The following is a 19,936-nucleotide window of genomic DNA, read 5'->3' on the forward strand; positions in this document are numbered from 1 at the left end:
TCTAAATACTTGAATGCAAATTGCCTCTAATGGGTTAAGAATTGTCACGCAAGGAAAACAAAAGCCACTGGAAAATATGGCAGGATAATAAATTACTGTTGATTTCTTGAACTTACGTAAGTTGATTACAATCCCTTAGAAAACTCTCCAAGCAATGTTTCTGTCTTAAAATTCTGTCATATTCATGCGCTCGGCTTTTGAGCTGCATTCCGTAAAGCAAGTACAATTCTTCCAGATCAGCAAATCTGTACAATATGGCAGTGTTTGGTTCCCACACTGAATAAAACATGGTCTGTCCTACCCAATCCATTGATTAGACTCGGCATTATTTTCTCACTATAAACGTTCCTAATAGCTTTGGACCATTTTCATCATGAAGTAACAAGAAGAGCAAGAAACCACTACTGCCTTTAAAATAAACACATACATTACGTTTTGGGTTTTTTCCTTGTGTAGAGGCTGATCCCCTAGTGCCTGGCACTCTGTGGGGCTTCTACTGCAGAAGGTTATTTCCTCCTTGCCATCTCGTAAAATCACACATTTCCAGTGTCTGGGAGGAAGGGGTATTACAAGCAAGTAGATGACAACAGAGAGAGCAGAAGGCCAACATTTTCATAATTTATCCTTAATTTTAACCGGGAAAGATATTTGAGTCCTGGAGGTTGATATGAATCAGTAAGGAACCTTATCTGGGGAACAGAAAATTACTAGCAACAAACACCATTTGGCAGTATTCATTGTTGGTAATAAATAACCAAAATAGTATTTTCTATTTTTGCAGCTCCTTAGACATCCGCTGGAAGACAGTCACCCTTATGCACCATCAGGAGGAACAGTGCTGGGATTAATCTAAGATCCACTGAAGTCAGTAGCCTGTTACTGACAGTGGCCAACAGAGGATGTCCAGGAGGCAGTAAAAGAGCAGAGAAAACCCACAGTGAGCCACAGTTATAGCTTTGCATTGCTCTTCCATGTCCATGTGTCATTTGAACCAGCCTGACTTTTCACTTCAAGCTCCTGCCAGCTAAAATTGCCTTGGTGAGTCAGACAGAACCCAGGACTTAACACAGTGAATGTCCAGTCTTGAGTTTTAACTACCAGGTCTTGATAATCTTGCCAAAAAACTTGGAAGACATATCTATGCCCATTACACCAGAAAGTCCATTAAAACACGATTCAGTTTTTCACCTACTCCATGTTCTTTCACCTTTGAGACATGTTTTTGCATGAGAAGTACTTGAATGACAGCCCTAGCAGCAGCCTATCGCACCAGAATAATAAAGGATTAATTACCTCCGTCATCAGCACTCTATTATTATTTGCAGCATCAAGCGCCTGCTCTTTTCTTGTGAGCTACAAAATGCCTGGGAACACAGGAAAAAAGACACTGTGCATTAATTCAACAAGTCTTCTAGCCTGCACCTGCGTTTAATTAGTTACTCTCAAATCAGACCTGAAGAGCGAGAAGCTGCAAGTGAGAGCGCTGCTGACTGCTGGCCTGGCTGGACTGCCGGTGTAATTAATTGCATTCTTACTGTGGCTCTGTCCTCTGTGCAAACAAAAGTTAATCATTCACTGGGAAAGTCTGAGCTGATGTTTCTCTGCCGTTGGAGCCAGAGCATAGAACATTTCCATAACAACATCCTATACTTTGTATTTACTGCTTGCCTCTCAAAATTTACATGCTGACCACCTCAGTGCTGCTGGAGACCTACAAGGAGGCAGGGGTGAGAAAGTATACAGGAAAAAAAGTGAAAATCTGAACTAGAGAGGTGCTGACCACAGAAAAACACCACTCAGCAGCTGTCTCGAAAACAAAGGCTTGCTTGGGCAGAGGTTTGGCAAAACGGCAGCTAATAACCTGGCTGTGTTGGCATTCCTCTAGCCCTCAACATTACAGTGTTCATGTAAGATTGAAGCTATTCATACATATTAATGTCTGTATCCTCAAAGCACTCTTTCAGAAAGAGGGAAGCATCTTTATTGCTATTTAATACATGACCGTGGCTAAAGGACCTTCTCCAAAGTCTCCACAGAAACCAGCAGAAAAGCAAGGTCCACTGCACCTTGGCGCAGCTGCTGTTTTCAGCACAAGAACGTCCCTCTTTGCCAGGAGCTCAGGCAACACCTCACCAGAGGGCTGGCAAGAAGACAGTTCAGAAACAGATGTTTAGGCATGGGGCTGATACCTCCAAACCAAGCGGTACCTGTGGAGTGTGTCTGAATGGAGAGGACAAGGTACAGGTCTGAACAGGAGCCTTGCACTTTCATCGCTGCAAAGGAGCATGTGGGTTACTGCTCACAGCTCCATGTCTTCTGCTCCTTCCTCCAAGGATGGCCAGCACTGTTTCCAGGTATATTCGTGGGGCTGGAGCGAGGACAGGAGGGAGAGGGATGGCAGAGCTTGGCAAGCCTGGGAACGAGGAGGCATTTCCTTTCCCTGCTTGCTGGGATAACCCTCTGGGGCGACATGAACTTTCTTCCATATGAATAAACTGCGAACAGGCTGTTTGTTTGCAAAGTGAGGGGAGAGAACCAACCATCGAAAACCTTCGAAGCTTTTGAAACATGCAGTTTAGAAATTATGGGTTTTCTTTTGAAATCTTATTTCACTTTTTGAGAGCAGCCTGGTACATCTCTTTTTAAAATTAATGGCATATACTTGATCAAAAATGCTAAAATGCTGGTTCCAGTAAATTACACAGATAATTAAGCCTAATTTCAATAATGCTCTAAAACACTACTAATAAATCTGTGGGTTCTTGCATTCTTTGAATATAGACAAGCTACTCCACAAACACCAAATTCCACCCTTACAGCTTCTTTCCTGTCGCGCTTTGGCAACCCCGAGCTAAATTCTGCTGTCAGTTATAGCCCTGTAAGTCTGGAGCAATTGCTTGTCCTCAGTGGCATAACTCAAGATTACAGCTGTGTAAATGAGCACAGAATGTATCTTGAAACGTTGTAAATCTGACCTTCAGCTTGCTTCCATGAAAGGGGAAAACACACAAACTTGTTTTCACATCCAGTAAGCTTTTTAAAAAACTACCCTGCATAAATATTACAATTTCAGTCATAGATATACCAGTATTAAAATCAAGTTAAAACTGCCCAGTATCTAGGTCTACCAGGAGGGGGCAAGATGCCGAGTGTTACATTTTTGAGCTACCACAAGCCACACTTGCTTTTAATCACTGGTATGCACACTGGCCCCCTGTTGTGGTACATTAAGACCTTCAGCTTATTGATGGTTAGAAGGTCACTGTCTGACCTCAAGGTGTTGCAGCATTTCATCACCAGCAGCACTTGAATGTTGATCACCCAGCCTTCATGAATGCTGATCATCCAACCTCCCAACCCACCTGGCTGGGTCTAGTGTTTTGTGGGGGCTCAGGGGGTGTGCACCTCCCAGGCCACCGGAGAGCGTGACAGCTCTGCAGACCTGGCCATCACCATTGCTCCTGCTGAGCTGTTATCTCACTGTCCCCTGAAAAGCTGATCCAAGGCTTCTGGGGCCACATCTTCACATGGGAATAGACAGATTCAGTCCTAGTGCCCCCCTGTGCAATGGGGTTTTGCTCTGGCTCAGCAGCACTTCTGTCTGCACTCTCAAAGTACCTGTGAGCAGAGGACCAGGGAAGAGAAATCTCCCCTGTTGTCCCAACTCCTCATGATAAGCAGGCCCAGCAAATAAGAAAAACACTCCCACAGTCCTGAGTACTTTCCCAGGCTCCTTTTAGCCACCATTTCTCTGAAGGGTATTGTAGAAGACTTGTCAAACGGAGGGTATTGTAACACACTTACCGAGTTAAAAGGAAGAATATCACAAAAAATAGGCTCCTAAACAAAGCACTAAAATGGAAAGAGAAAGTAGTCGTTTCAAAGTCCTTAGTTTGTAGAAGCACAAGTTAAATAATTTATTATTTTTCTAAACAACTGTTTTCGGAGAAAACTTCATTTGCCAAAAGTGCAGCACAATCCTTGCAGGGTTGCCATCTGCAGTTATGAAGGCATGTCTTAGTTATTACTTATAGACACGTCTGAAGTGCTAGCTACATTCAGGCCAGAAAACAACACCAAAATGCTACACAATGAGTGCTCTTATACATGTTGATTTTGATCATCAGACTGTCCAAATCTCTTTGCCCTGTCCTGATAAAGCCACATAACATTCAGAAACCTCTATCAGGCTCTTAAGTATAACAAATTACTGTCCTATACATTCAGGACTTCTATCTGCCCCAAAAATAAAATGATTGCTCTGTACTACAGCACACAGCTGGAAAAAGCCAGACAAAGATGCACATATCCGTGGCAGCAAGGATATCTATCAATGGAAGAAAACCTTGCAAAGGATATGCCAGCATTTTATTCACTTCTAGACTGCATTATTAATCTCTGGCATTACCCCAAATTAAGTCACTGTATTTATGCAAAATACTTTTAAACAAGTGGCATCTCTTTTCCTCATTTCTAACTTTCTTGAAGCGTAATTTGATGCATTACCATAAATGAATGAAAGAGCCATGAAATCTCATCAAAATGTGAAGGGAGACTCTATCCAGGTACAACAGCCTGCAATTCACCTGCCATTGGGGGGCTGCTTTTAAAAAATCGGACGAAACTCACTTTGCGCTGATTGCTATTTTAACCACTTTAAATATTTTAAAATAACATTTCCATTCTTCTTTCTACATTAAGGAGTGAAAGTGTTTTCCATTTTAATTCCCAAACTGAAAAAGCAATAGAACAGTGTTTGAAGAAGCCATTTCACATACATGTCAACACAGACATGTACCTGCAGACAGCACAAGGGGCAATATTCTTGATTAGCACCATGAACAGATCAACAGACTAGTAGGAAACCCTGGCAGATCAGCTAAAGACCTGTATCAATGATGAGAAATAAGAGGAAATTTCTCTACTTGACAATGAAAACAGTTTCCATGATAAAATCTTGCTAGTGCCTGGTTTGTTTTCGAAACTCTGTAGGATCTGCAATTCCTTCTGCAAAAGGGGGCTGTTTCTGTGGATTGGAACAAAATTAGCCACAGGTATTTAAACTGAAAAATCATTAATAAAATTACCTAGATTAAATTTATTCTTGGGGTTTTTTCCTCCCTTCCTTCCCACTAGCTTATCACCTCTTCGGAGTTTGTCTTGATCTAAATGTCACTGCAAACTGATGTGCTGGGTGCAGAATAATAAATTTCATCCAAGACCTTTGGAGTTACAGGTCATTTAATATAGTAACTGTGGGCGAGCTGGGCCCCCATTGTGCTCCCACTAATGTCAATGAGTATTTCTTGCCTGTGAGTTCAGAAATGGATACCATCTCTGGCTGTGACAGACTGCTCCTAATCTAAATTTGTCACACACTGCCACTGTCTGTACCTCATTTTCTGGGTACCCATCTTCAGGCATCCAAAGATTAATTTGCAGAGTAGGCAGGTGTTATTGGAAGCGGAGGGAAGACAATCTCCTCTTTGTGCGCAGAGACTCTTGCTGTTTAGATGCAGTTGCTGTCCTTCACGCACAGCCCTTGCGAAGGACTCTTCCCATTTCCATCCTAAAGGCAGGCAAGTAAATGCAGGTGCAAAGGGGAGAGCTTATCTGCTTATTACTTTGTGTCTGCAGCAGAGTGGCAATAGTCCAGGGAAGCAGAGACCATAAAAAAAGGAAACAAGAACTGGGAATTTATGCCCAGGACAGACACACACAAAATCCGCCCAGAAAATTAAAAAAAAAAGATCCAAACAAACCGCCAGTTAGTGCTGGCAAAAAGCTGAGTGCAAAGACACTGTCACTTGCACTTTGTTTCTGGCTGTGATCGGGATTTGTATGTTTTTGCAAAGAAGCCCATCCTGCAATAATAGCCAACAAACCAACCATACCCCCCAAAACCAACCATTTTCTTCTTTTGGTAAAAAACTAACCATGACCTCTAGTATCTGGTTAACTTATCAGGTGGAAAAGATTAACATTATGAAGTTCCAAGGAATTTCAACAAAAGCAAGGTCCTTGAGTTCCCTACGGGGACCTTCTCAGTTAGCTGACCCTCTGATTTTCCTCTCTAAAACTAAGCTTTTCAGGAAAAAAAAAAGAATAAGAGCACTTCAGTGCACCCAGTCATCTGTAAATATGCACAGGATGAAGATGTTCCACTGAGAATGCCACAGGGAAAAAATGACTGATCCTCTGCAGAGTCTAGGAAACCCAAAACCCCCTACTGAATAGTGAGAGTGAAAAATAAAGAGATAAAATAAACCCAAGCCAACCAGAAAGGGTATTTATTCAGTCAGGAAGCACCATCCATCCATAGCCCAATGTTTCACTTCATATTTCTTGTATCTTTCAATATTTTTTTTTCTGGGCTGTATAATATACCGTTCATTAGTTGCATGCACATATATTAGTCCTAAAGACTGAACAGTTTCCCTTGCCAGCTTTTCCACATCAGATTTTCCCATGTTTATAACGTCCATCTTGCTGCAAGACAGACCTATACAAACAAAAATCAATCCCTGCCTGACTGCACAGGGAGACGCTGACCCTGAGTAACCACCACGTGCAAATGGTGTGGACAGTCTAGATTCCACTCCTTTGACCTGTTCAACTCTTGGAAGATGAAAAGCAGGTCAGGATCTTTGCAACAGGACTTCTTCGATTTTTTTCAACAGAATTGTCCTCCTGAGGTCTCCATGTCACTATGGGAGGAAAGGAGTTGCTGCCTGAACACGAGGCAAGCCCCTGGCATACAGCAGCTCAGTAGAATGTGGACTTTGCAAACCCTTAGATGTGTGTTTAAGCATACAAGTAGCAGGTGAAACTCTGGCTCCAATAATGTCCATGGCAGTTTTGCTGTCAACATCAATGGGGGCAAGATTTTATTCAGTGGGATTAATTTGTGAGATTAATGTAATGGACCAGGGCTCAAATTGTTCTTTACTCATCAGAAATGAATGATACTGAGTTTGAAGTAATACCAGATAACCAAATTACACATGCAAATAAACACATTATGATGGGCTGCAGCAGTGTAAGTGAAAAACATTATTCACCTTTCACGAGAAAAGAAATAGTTTTTTAATGAACCTTTAATTTAATCTATCCCTTTAGAATATTATCTTAAGAGAAAAACTTATTACCCTTTAGGAAAATACCCATAAAAGAGGCTTCCCAGGTAGCTCTCATGAAAACATTCAAAATAGATGTGAATACACACTCTAGGTTTCCATAAATGTCAACATTTATTTCTGGTAAATATTGTCCATTGCTTTATCTCTGCCAGTGGTATCCCCTCAGACCGATAAATCCATGCAGGAGACCATAACTACTTATTACTCTCATCGGACTAGCAATGATTACAAGTGACTGCTGTATAGATGTACTGGATGGTGTCTGAACTCTTCCCCCATGGGATGTTAGCCTCACACCTCTGCATGACCCCCAAGAGAGATTTTCCTGATCTCAAACTGTGCGGGTGTTCCTGGCAAACCAGGAAAGCACAAGGTCTGCCCCTGCTCTCAGGTCAACGTGACCACCGAGCATTTGTTAATGATGAGTTGTCCCACAGCTAAAAGGGCCATCTTAACACCCTACACTGCCTTGCTACATACAGCTACCTGGCTGACACGCAGTTATCACATATACTAACCAGAGGTCAGGATAATTTAACATTTTCTTCAGAATTCCCCTAAGAAGAATTGCCATGCCCATTTCTCAAATGTCTGTCTGTACCAATACAGGCCTATAAAGAGGCCTTTGGCTACGGCTGTGGCAAATGGCAACCATTGCCAAAAAAGAGGGGTCATATGGAGAAAAGACTCTGCTGAAATGGAAAGAACTAAATTCACCCTGGGACTGCATTAAGCATACAGGGTCCTGCAAAGCAGTCCCGAGTGCAGGGAAGCGGAGCGTAATACAAAGCAATTCACTGGTTTCCCAAAGAAGACAATACTGGCTGCAGAGGGCTCACGGCCAAGAAAAATAGAGATGTTCTGATTGTACATCTGCTCACAGGCTAATTTTATTGTGGGAGAAGGGAGCCTCGGAAACCTTGAGCTATTTTCCATTGCAGGACATCCTTGATGATGATGGGAATGCACAAACTGCCCATTCTTTCTCTGGGAGTGAATTGTCCCTGGTTTGCACCAGATGTGAAGAAGTTTGCTGGCACAAGGTCGCCTTGAACCATGTCTCAGGATTCTAGAGGAGCAGAAGGTGAAGATGAAAGCAAGAACAATTTCGTAAGAATGTGGAGAAGGTCCTTTAGACTTTTGCTAAAGTAAAAAAAAACAAACAAAAAAACCCCAAACAAACAAACAAAACCCAGTGAACATGGAGTGTTCCTGTATGAAAGGACACTCAGGAGTGCCCCTGCGTGAAAGCCCACCCCTACCTCAGCAGAATGAGAAATGGAGCTATGGAAAAGTAGCCGTAACAATGTGTAGCATTCAGACTTGCTGTGAACTTCTCTTTTACTGACCACAAGCAAGGAACACTCAAGGGAATCCAAGGGAAATACATCTTGCGCTACTGGTGAAAAATACTTGTTCTGTGGTGAAGGAGTATGGATAGGGACGGGGGGAGAAGAGAAATACTGGGAAGCCACTGCGGTAACTGAGTCTAAATAGCAATTGCAGTTAAATGTCTGGCAACCTTGCCTCTGTACAAGTAATGATCTGTCTGTTTAGGGCTCCTGAAGCTGTTCTCAAAACATGCTCTAACAACGAGGCATTTCAACTGTTTCAAACTCATGCTGAAGACAGTTAATTCTTACAGATGGAGAAGGCCAAATGGGTGGCTTGACCTTGGAACTTGGCCTGGAAGGCGTTCTTAACCTCAGCAAGGAAAGTGTTGTTCATTTTGCATAGCAAAGCCTGAGAAGAGGGCATGAGAAACTCAGGGATGTGCTAGTGACCTGCTTTGGTTTTCTGTTCATTTAAACTCACCTCAAGCTTCAAATTGAGTCATTTCTCCATTTGCTACAAACATTCCCAAGCCCCATGGGGTATGAAATCTGATCCAATACTTTTCCCAACAAGTTGCTGCCCAGACCAAGAAGTCGGGAACACTGGAACAAGTTCCAGGTCAAACCTTCCCAGGTCTGGGGGAGGATAAGGCCTTACCTGTAGCCTTCTGCTGAGAACTGGCCCTCCAGCCCAAAGACCCTTTCACCTTCAGTCAAGGATAAATGCAGCAAGGAAAGCCCTGCCCTGAGAGCCAGATAAACCTGCTCACTCCTTTCCACAGGGTGGACGGAGCGTTTCCTGAGATGCAGTTCCTCCAACTGCAATAACAGCAGCTGGTCTGTCTTCTGGAAGGTGGAAGGTACCTATCACCTAGATTGCTGTTACTGGAGCTGTTCTGACCTTGGGTGTTGACATGGGTACGGAAGATACCAATGGGCAATGATCCCTCTCACCTTTCAATCTCTGTGCTGGCTTATTCTGTTGAATAGCATGCCTCAGCCTATGGGCTGGAGCCTGAACTGAGTCACTAAATAGCTTCACTGCAGTTAGGTACATTTAGATGTTGCCTTCAAATCCTTCTCAAGCCCATGTAAAGCCCTTAAACTTGAACTTCGTGAAGGTTGTGTTTATAAACGGTGCTTTAAATGCTAGACTCTTGTGCCCTTCCTATGCAGCTCACCTGCTTTCCAACAAGAATGCAGGGAAAATCCCTGATGTTATCTGCATCTGGATGCCAGAAGGACAGCTGGGCTCTCCACAGCAACATAGGGAAGAGCCTTGAGGGATCCTGGTCACCACAACACAACAACTGTCATGAGAAGGCCAAGCAGACTCTTGGGGTGAGGATGTAACACAGCACCAGTGGCTGTGATGCAGCAGCTCTCACATGGGCTAGCCCAATTTGTCTTTGCTTCCCGCAGCCCTGCTACTAGGAGCCACCCTTTCCAAAAGGGACACAGTCCATGTCTGCTGGAGCCCCACTGCCTCTCCAGGCTTCTTCTTCCATCCACCCTCCCCAGGGCACCAGAAGCAGACCCCACACTTGGGATGTCCCCCAAGAACACACACCTGCACCACGGTGGGTGGCGCAAAACAAACACCCCTATAGTGGGAGATCAGTCAAGCTCCCACCCATCCCAGGCAAGAACCCTGTCACCTGCTGACAAGGGACACACCAGAAAACACAGAAATCTTCTCTGCTGCCTTCCCCACTTCTAGTCTAGCATAAATCATATCAAAAGGCAGACGACATAGAAGACAACTCTTCCCCTTTGCTTACTCACTTGTCCCTCGAAGTGGAGGCTCCAGAAGGCTCAGAGCACTGTCCCTGAAGCTGTCCAGCCTGGTTGGAAGCAGAAGGTCCTGATGCAGGTGCCATGAAACCTAGTCTTGCAAGAGCTCATGTTGGAAGTGAGAGAGCTCAAGACAGGGTTTGAATTTGCCAGCTCCCCTCCAAGCTGCCCACTGTTTCCTTGGTGCAAGAAGAGCGAGCCTGGGACCTGTCCCAGCTGGAGTCTGAGATCCACTTTCCTCTCTGTGAGAGTCCAAACGCAAAGGGACAGAGCTTGTTAGCTGCAGAAGGCCTTCTCCTGAAGTCACTAAGAGATCAAGCAAAAAAAAAAAAAATCAGTTCATTGAAAATACAAGCCCAAACATACTTCTTTGCATTTCCGTACACAGTACCTCGCAATATACCTTCTGCAAGTGCATTTTAACCATGTCTCTGTTGATCTTGCCTTGTGCCCACTCCAGCTTGTATTTAACTTCCCATAACAGACCATACATAGCTTTTGGCACAATAAAACAAATAGGTTTCTTCCTTTTTATTTGTGCGTGTCATTAACATTAAACACATAATGCTGCAATGACAATGGAATTGATGGCTTAATGGGATGAATTTTAATTTAAGTAATATTTCCATTAATCTAAAAGCTCTCCCTTAAAGTCTGCAGAATTTATTTATTGGAAAAATTCCAGCATAATTCTACTGAAAAATTCTCCTCTGAATGATAATATGTCAGACTTTTAAGGTTCTCTGGCAGTTTTTCTTTTAGCTATTGAATGTTACTGACATAAGAATACATTTCTCACAATTCTTCTGTGTAATGAAAAGAAAAAAGATAAAAGAAAAAGGAAGAGGGACCATTGCAGAAATTACAGTAGGTGCAAAACACCACAGCCCCAGATTTGTCCCCTTGGCTGGAGAAGTGCATCCCAGATTTGTTACTGGTTTATTTTAGGTTACAGAAAAAGCAGAGGATTAAAAAGGCAAAGGGAAGCAGATGCCATGCAAGCAGAGGCAGCTAAAAGCCAATCTCCATCCGAGAGCGCAGAGGCACTGCACCCAGCACAAGAATGTGTTTTGAAGCAAAGCTAAGCTGTGGCAGCTGAGGCTGGGACAGAGAGGTGCAGCTGTGCTAGGGGAGGCAGACAAGCAAGCAGCATTCCCGCTCTCAGAAAACAGGAAAATCCACCATGCAAACCAAATAAATGCTGGCCTGTGCTGGGTGTTCTCACACACCCTGTGTTCATTCTCACCGGCTGCAGAGCACAGGGGAACAGGATGAAGCTGGAGCTGCCTCCAAGCCCGAGCTCTGCCCGCAGAGAGGGGCTGCTGCCGGTCTGCACGCAAGGGGCACAGCTCTGACCGTGTCTCCTCTAAGCATGTGCCATCAAGGGCGTGCACACACATGTTGGCACGTGCTGTTCTGTGGGATGACAAACCCAGGTACTCTTCTGTCCAGACTTCTTTCAGGGAGAAGAGGGAATACCAGAGACAAGTGACAGTTGTCGTCACACCGCTTCATGCACTGCTGGATGACACACACGGTCCCTGGCAACTCCAATTAGGCAATGGAAAGTGCCTAAATAGTACGGTATGGAGCAGCTCCCCTGGGAGCACAGCCCTGAGCTCAGGATGCCACAGCTCTGTCCAGGCACATTTGTCCAGCCTTCACCTCCCCCAGCCTGGGAATGAGGTGGTTGTGCAAACACCGGAGAGATGCGGGCACGTGAGGTTGACTACCTCTCTCCTAAACGGCAGCAGGCTCCCTGCCAGACATCCAGCGTGGAGCCCAGTGAGTCAGCGCAGCCGAGAGGCCCCCTCAGGCAGACCCACTGGACTTCTGTCCCCCGCCTCTGCCCCATGCCATCTGCCTGTGAGAACTGGCCAGGCCCAGGGCAGAGCTGGGGCTGCAGTGTGCATGATAATAAGGCTCAGCAGCCCAGCACCACCCCAGGGCCAGGCCAGCACAGCCAGGTCCTCCACCCTGCTGCAGCTGTTTTGAAGACTTCAGATCCAAACTGAGCACACTGAGAAGCCACCTTGTCTGCTCTGGCCAGCATGGGTGGGTGTCCCTATGGACATCAAGTCCTCTCCTGGGCTGCACAGGGGCTAGGTATAGGGCAGCAACTAAGACCCTGAAGATGTCCAGAGCAGCACTGGTGGGCAGCGCTGCTGTCCCCTCTCCTTGCTGCAGACCCAGGTTAAGCAGCAGGAGTGATGTCTGGGTCAGGACACAGCATCTCTCTGCCTTCCTCTCACCCATCATCATATGTGCAGCCAGCAGCATATTCATTTTAATTCAGGGTAATTGTCAATAAGAGCTCAAAAATGAATTGTGCAAAGCAGTAATACCTCAGCACAGCAGAAGTTGCTTAGGCTTTGGAATCATTTTCAGCCCACGAGAGCCTGTCTCCACCCATGGGTTGGACCCCCAAGACAGGCTGGTTTCTTGAGCAGGGGAAGTGCAGCTACTCCAGCAGTGGGTGTCCAGCAGCTGGAAGACTTTCCACCCAACTTTCTAACTCCGCAGAGGGAACACAACACTCCCAGCAACTATATACAGGGCCAAACAAAACCCACTTCTCCTTGTCAACAGGAGATTTCTTCTGGAAGATGGCACCGACCCCACAGTTACACAGTACCCCCATATGGATGTGAGCAGACAAGAGCATGCTCCATTCCAGCTGCAGCCCTGTTGAGGTCTGTCTTTCTCCACGGCTAGGGAGGGTCAGGAAGGGCAGCCAGCCCTCTGTGTGTGGCCTAAGCCTGGTCAGCATTTTTCACTCTTCACTACTCAGCCATGCCTCCCGTCTGCACTGGCTCTAGACATATCTCTCTCTCCCTCCTCCTCCCCCTGCTCCTCCTCGCACAGACTGATTTTGTGATACATGCAAAGGAAGACAGTGAAAAATACATTAATATTAACTCCTGCCTGGACAATACAACATGCTCCCACTTTTTGCCACCCAAAAAGCTAAGTAAATCCACCTGCTTTCTACTATACGCAGCATACTGATGCTGACCATCTCCTTACAATCTTGTGCAGGGAAACACATTGCTAAGACACAGCCAGGCTAAATTCCCAGTACAGAATGTGCTGAAGGAAGTTGCTCTTATTAGTAGCCATTCAGTTTGCTCATGAGGCCTCTGGAGAGAGATGAGGACTTTGCCTTCACATGCCTCGTTCTTTTCATTCATGCATCACTCTCTTTCTTTTTCCCTTGTCTCCCCCTCCACTCCTAACACCTCCCCACACCCACTCCAGATTTCAGCCACTGTCTAGTGGATTGGGCAGAGGGCTGAGTGACAGCTCTTATACCTGGGGGGGCAATTCACACTTCTGCAGCTGGCTCAGCCCATATCACTGAAGCTCTCAGCAGCTCTTTTTCCCCACCTGCAAGGCAGTTATGCTTATCTACTTTGGGAAAGATATTATTTCCACTTAATATACCTAAGAATAGCATAGGATGCTGTTAAATTGGAAATTTAAGGTGAGAGAGTGTGTCTCCAGACTGCTTTGCAGGGCTGCACGCAGCTCCAGGAGAGCCATCTAGGATCTCCATCCCCCAGGGCTGAGCTAAAAAAAGCAGCATCAAGATGGCATCTGGAGGAGCCCATCCATCTCCCTCCCAGCAGGGTGTTAAGCAGCTACACTGACAGCAGTTGACAGTGGGAAAGTTAATGGGTGCGTGCATTAACCTACATAAGCATGTTTAAGTTAGCAGGGCTATACAGAAATCAAATGGGTTAAGTTTCCAGGCCTTCTGTTCCAGAGATCGTGAAACCAGCTCCAAGGGTTCAAGATTTTTCTTGGGGTGGCAGAAAAGTGACTTCACATCATCACATTTTTCACCCAAGACTCATCAGTGCAAACCTATACGTATGTGTGTGTGCATACATGTGTGTGTCTGTATATGCTCCTCTAACCGATTTTTTTAAACTTTCCCTACCACCTCCAGAAACATAGAACTATTAAATGCATGAAAAAGGAGGGGTCTGTTTCTTTACACTCAGAAATTTTCAAGTTCAAACATACCACTACTGTGTTCCCTTGTCCAAGCAAGAGTCAGCAGGCAGCTTGCTGCGGCTTGGCACGAGCCCAGCTCCAGCCACCTAATAGATCTGTGCCATAGCACCAAAAGCTTATGATGAAATTTTATTTCTTCAGTATAAGCAATAGACACTACTGTTGGGCTTAACAGCAGATGCAAAGCCTTGAAGTAAATGTTTCATGATAAACAAGAAACCTGTGTAAACACTGAGTATAGGTATATATAATTGATGATGGATACACTTGGGACTGGGGCAAGTTCTAGAGCACCTGGCTTTAGACACAGTATCCAAAGGAGTTACTTCTCCCTCCAGCTCTGATCTCTGGCATGTCCTCTGGCACAAGCTTGTTCAGCTCAGCTTTATCTAGAAGCTCGAGCTGCCCTAGAAAGCTTGAGCCACATGGGTTGGGAAGAGGGAGAGGGAACGGGAGCGAAGCCAGACTTGGTAAGTGGAAAACCTCTCCCATAAAACTTGTAAGACCTTTAAGGATCATCATAATGACTTTTTGTTGTTGTAGTTGCAGGGATCATTTTTAAAACAAAGAGATAACATTTAGTTCATTTCTTTCATTTTGGAAAAGGGCAGCTCCTAAGCCCTTATCGTTAAGAAATAAGAGCAGTGTTACATGTTCAAACAATTTATGTGAGGATCCTGCCGTTTGTTACGGGAACAGCAAGTACAACTGCAAGTCCATTATCATCCCTCCCTGCCTCTACATGCACAGCATGAGCAAGTGAGGAAGATTAGGGGTAAGAGCAATGGAGCCTGCGAAGTCAGTGACAAATATTCAGTACTTAAAATCCTCTCTGAGGCTTCCCACACTGAACTGAGGCTTTGATTTGGTCAGCAGCCAGATGAGGACCCACTGATTTTTCTCCAATTTACTCCAAGTCTCGAAAAATAGCAACCTCTATTTGTGATCTGACAGCTGAGAAACAAGCAACCCAGTGCCACCACAGCACTCTCCCGATGCCCTGATGAGCACTGGTGATGGGAGCTGGGTGGCAGAACTGATAAGGATAAGTTACTAGCACTGGAAGGAGTTTCTGGACACTTGCCCATGTTAAAACCTGCCAGTTTTATCTGCCTTTTTACTTAAAAAAAAATCACAGAGCAATGGCATTACATTCTGGTCTTGTTTTCAAACCCACGCTTCCTCTGACCTCTACTCCCCATATCTTCACCCTCCCACTCACAGCTAATCTCTCCCTGCCTCCCCTCACTTCTCTGTTTTTCCTGCAGACAACACGTTTATGTTGCTGCGAGCCTGCAGCAGCCGACAGACCATTTCTCATAATAAACTACTCCTGGCTGCACAGCCAGGCTGGGCCTCGCCACGTGAGCAGTTGCAAGTTTATGGGTTTTGCAAAGAAGGAGCTTGGCACTCAAGAAAATAACCACATCTGTAAAAAGAGCCCGTGCCAGGGCAACCACAGCCAGGTGGAGGAGGAGAAGAGCGGGGACCAGGAGGTTTTGGTGCAGCCCCCCATGGCATCCTGCGCAGTGAGCTCTCAGCAGCGAGCCTGTCACCGGCAGGGAAGAGGAAAGTCACTTCAAGGAACACCTGCTGGACTGACTTAGCAAAAGCTTAGCTGCCTTTAAACAAAAAGAAGGTTTCTGAGGAGTGATAGAGATCAAAATAGCAATTTAAGCAGCTTTCCGAGAGCATGGTCTAGCTGTTCAGGCACATCCTCCTGTTCAGCTCTCCTGCCTGCAGACACAATCAGGCACAGGTGCAAACGGAGGCCCTGGAAAGAAGAGGCCGTCTGCTGGGCCACGGTGCCTGTTTAAGCAGAGAGCGGCCAAGTTTCCATTGTGGCAACCTGTCAGGGCAGCAGCCAGTGCCGGGCCAGGTTTCAGGGGCAAATTTCCAAGGGAAGGTGCCCACAAATGAGAGGCTGTCAGCTCCCACGCAGAAGCTGGCAGCCGCGGGAGAGCCGACCCTGCACCCGGCTGCCTCCGCCACCCCGCAGACGCGCTCCTGGCGTGGGGTCAGGCTCCAACGCTCCCACGTCTCCAGAGGGGCGGCAGCTTGCTCCAGCATGCCAAGCTGTGATCGAGGGGCCAGGGGAGGTGGCCGACAGCAATGTCACCTTCAACCACCACAGCTGAAGCTGCTGCCGGAGCAGGTGGCACCTTGATATCGCTCCTGGCAATGATGTTTTACCATGGGCAAAAGCAGAAAAGGGGGGAGAGGATGACCTTACCGGAAGAAACAACTAAATAAAGCAATGAGGCCCTGAGCTGATGAGGTGGCGGGGGAGTGACAGGGTCTCTTAAGCTGAGGGCTAACCCCCATTATGGACTTGCTGCTTTTGGGAAAAGTGGAGTATTGCAGAAAACCCCTTTTTTGGGAAGGCTGTGTGGGTGGTAGATGAGCGCCTTGCTGAGGGAGGAGAGGAGGAATGAGGAGAAGCTGCTGTAATTGTTCAGCCTAATTGCAATCATGTCCTCCTTAGCCTCTCCAGCAGCATTCCTGTGCCAATAGTGTCTTCCTCCACTTTCAGAGGGAAACAGATTTACGGGCTCTGCTGACCTTATTAATTTCACCAGAAACTTGAGAGGGAGCCACTTTTAATATCTGTGTAAAATAACAGAAGAAAAATGGCAGAGGGACAGGGCTGGTAGATACTGACAACTACAGATGTCTTTATCTGCCTGAAATAGCAGAACTGCATGGGGTACTCCAGCCACCCGCATCAACAACAGGGAAAGAAAGAAAAGGGAGAAGAAAAGGCATAGTTAAAGGACAAACAGGGCCCTAGTCTTGGAGAAACCTGTGTGTCCCTACACCTGAGCCAAGCTGCTTGCTGCAGGTCCCTGCAGCCAGCCCTGTGCCAGAACAGGCCTGTCATGAGGGGCCAACACAGCTACACCACGCAACCTGAAGTAACTTTTAAAGAAATTGAGATGTAATAGGAAGTACCAGAGCTGTGCGAACAGCAACTTTGTTCCCTTCTGGCTCTTCTGTTGGAGCCTCAGATGCTTTGGACAGTGATCAATGAGGGGAAAACAACAGCATTTTCCATCTGTACTTGCTAAACAGACACACTGGTATGAGCAGCTGCTGCAGCCAGGGCATCCCACTGGCATCTTCTGCCCATGAATCCATGGCTGGAGCAAGATGACTTCTGCTACAGAGGCTTGGAAAATGCATTGCTTTATAGAATAACAAGTCTTGTACCAGTGATAGAAGAATCAAAGTGATGCTCCCAGGAAACACCACTTTTAGTATCAAAACTCTGGTGTCAAAGCACTAAGCGGTGGCTGCCAAAGGGCACAGCCAAATGTGCTAAAGCAGTGCAGAGCTGAGAAGTTGATGCCTGCAACCTTCAGGACAGCTATGGCACCCCAACACTAGTAGGATTCAAGCCAGACACCTGGAGGGTCCAAAAGACCTGGCTTTGGGGCCGAAAGAGACACATCTTAAAATGAAGATACCAAAGCTTTATGCAATAAAAGAGCTAGTGCAGAGGAGGGAAATAATAACCTTACAGGAGCAAGCAGCAAATGAAGACTTTGAACCAGTGGTCAAAATGCAGAAGTGAGCCCTTGGAAGCAGAAACGTCATAAGATATAGGAGCTCAGAAGACGTCATATGGTTGAACATCCTTGCCTGAATGGGTCTGGCAGAGCCACAAACCAGTAGCATGGATGGTACTGGCTACCCCACAGCTTAAGGAATGGCCTAAATTCAAGCAATGCTGAGTACCTGGCAGGTTCTCACCGAAAATTCAGTCCATATTTCAAATGCAGTAAGTGCCTAAAATTCTCACCTTAAGCAGCTCTCTGAAACCACCTCCTCAGAAATCCATGTGTGCACACAACTGCAGTGTTCAGCCTCTCCTGTGCCAGGGAAGCACAATCCTTGTGCATAGCTTTCTCTGCTGAATCCCTCTCAACCTTTCCTCCTCCAGCACTGCAAGAAGCAGTGGCACTCCACTGCAGGCAGGAGGGGGCTGTGCTCAAGGCCTGGCTCCCAAGTACAGGTACAACCACTGGGACCAGCTGCTTTAACTGATCTTCCTGCTGCCACCGCTGCCTCAGTTGTGCTGGGGCTACCAGCAGTGTCAAGGGCACATGAGCAGGCACAGGTCTCTCAGAAGCAGACAGCAGAGGACAAGGAGGAGAACTGACCTTTCAGTAACAGAGCCTGGATGAAAGTGTGAGTGTAAAGGCAAAAAAAAAACCCAACCCATGTTGGTGTGAAATCATTCCTCTCACAAGCACCAAACCTGATCACCCTAGTGCTGTGACTGCTGCAGAAGACTTTAATTTGTTTTGGTAATGCTTGTGCCTGAAGCTGTGGTGAAGGTGGTGCTTGCAACACAGAGACACGTGCCTAAGCCCCTGCTCCACTGCTCAGCACCACAGCGTACCATTGCTGTGTGGTAAAATCTGGCCTTTTCACCCTCCAGAGTGAGGGAGGTGTGGGTGCTTGGCATGCGTTACCTGCATTACCAAAAGGATCCTGTAAATACTCCCTCAGTGTCTCCATTGGAGGGTTCCGTTCCCGCACGGTGTACTCATTCGTCCCAGGTGCTAATCACATCAAGGATGGGGGGGTCCCTCCATGGCTCACTATCCTGGCTTTCCACTAACCCAGACCTCCTTTTCCTCTCTACGCCACAATCCCCGTGGATGGGGGATCTCTGATCACAGGGACCTAAATCTATCAACAGTTCAGTGTCCTGGCAGCAGTGAGCAGGAAACTCAGAAGCTTTAGCACCATCCCTGTGGACACAAATCCAGCTCCTCTGTATCTCCTAATGCTTTTTGCCCAGCAATCCCTCATGCAGAATTTAATTCATACAGTTCAGCACATGTTGGCTGAGATGTGCATCAGAAGCACTGTGAAGGTGCCTCCCTCAGAGTTCACTGTAATTCCCCAGTTTCTGTAACTGAGTCCTGTAATTGAATGGATAAGAATGTCAGCAGAATTTGGTATCACTTACAGAGAACAAAAGGCTGAAATTTTAACCTGAATGACCTCTGAGGGCTCAAAACCAGAGACTCAATAAAATGCATAGCAGAGAACACCAACACATTTGTTTGGTGTTTTCATGAACATATTTTTCAGCTACTCTTATAATTTGCAAGTTGGGGAGATCTGACTCATGATTTTGGAATATTGGGGGTTGGCAGCAAAAGATGCCCCATGCATGTTTATACCTCACTGTCTCTAGAAAGGTCAACACCCCTCATTAAGTGGTATGCCAATGCTCTTTCAGATAAAGCACCCACACAACTGGACAGAGATGTACAATGAAGTTGCAGTGTGTATTATGTTTTATGGAGTAGGATGCTATTTCACTGAGGGGCTGACCTGAATAGGCAACTTCTCCTTCAGTCTTTGTAATTTCCTGAGATCCTGTGATGTCAGACGAGGTTTATGCATAGAAGATGTTACAATATCCAGCATATTCATGTATCTATTACACCATAGAAGTGTAAATGTGAGATTTATTTCTGCAAAATTCACCTTCACCTCTCTATTCTAGTCAGTAGCACCTTTTTACACATCTCAGATTAATTTCCATACTGAGCTAGAGAGTTTCCACATTAACAGATTATGTTACAATTTACTTCTAGGATTAAAACCCTTACTTACTGTTCATCTGCT

The 19,936-nt window shown here is 45.9% G+C and overlaps 1 long non-coding RNA gene across 3 annotated transcripts in view; it reads right to left on the reverse strand.

Moving 5' to 3' along the window:
• LOC121090741 overlaps positions 1-10,763 on the reverse strand; it is a 32,018-nt gene extending 21,255 nt beyond the window's left edge. For 2 of the 3 annotated variants that reach the window (XR_005828696.1, XR_005828695.1), the window contains exons 1-2: positions 10,671-10,763; positions 10,259-10,573 (exon numbers count right to left, since the gene is read on the reverse strand). This is a non-coding gene — a long non-coding RNA (uncharacterized LOC121090741). Of the gene's footprint in view, positions 1-10,258; positions 10,574-10,658 lie in introns of all 3 variants that reach the window. The other variant, XR_005828697.1, reaches the window with a different exon arrangement.
• Between the last annotated feature and the right edge of the window lie 9,173 nt (positions 10,764-19,936).

The sequence above is a fragment of the Falco naumanni genome, chromosome 6, assembly GCF_017639655.2.
Source record: "Falco naumanni isolate bFalNau1 chromosome 6, bFalNau1.pat, whole genome shotgun sequence".
NCBI classification, from domain to species: Eukaryota; Metazoa; Chordata; class Aves; order Falconiformes; family Falconidae; genus Falco; species Falco naumanni.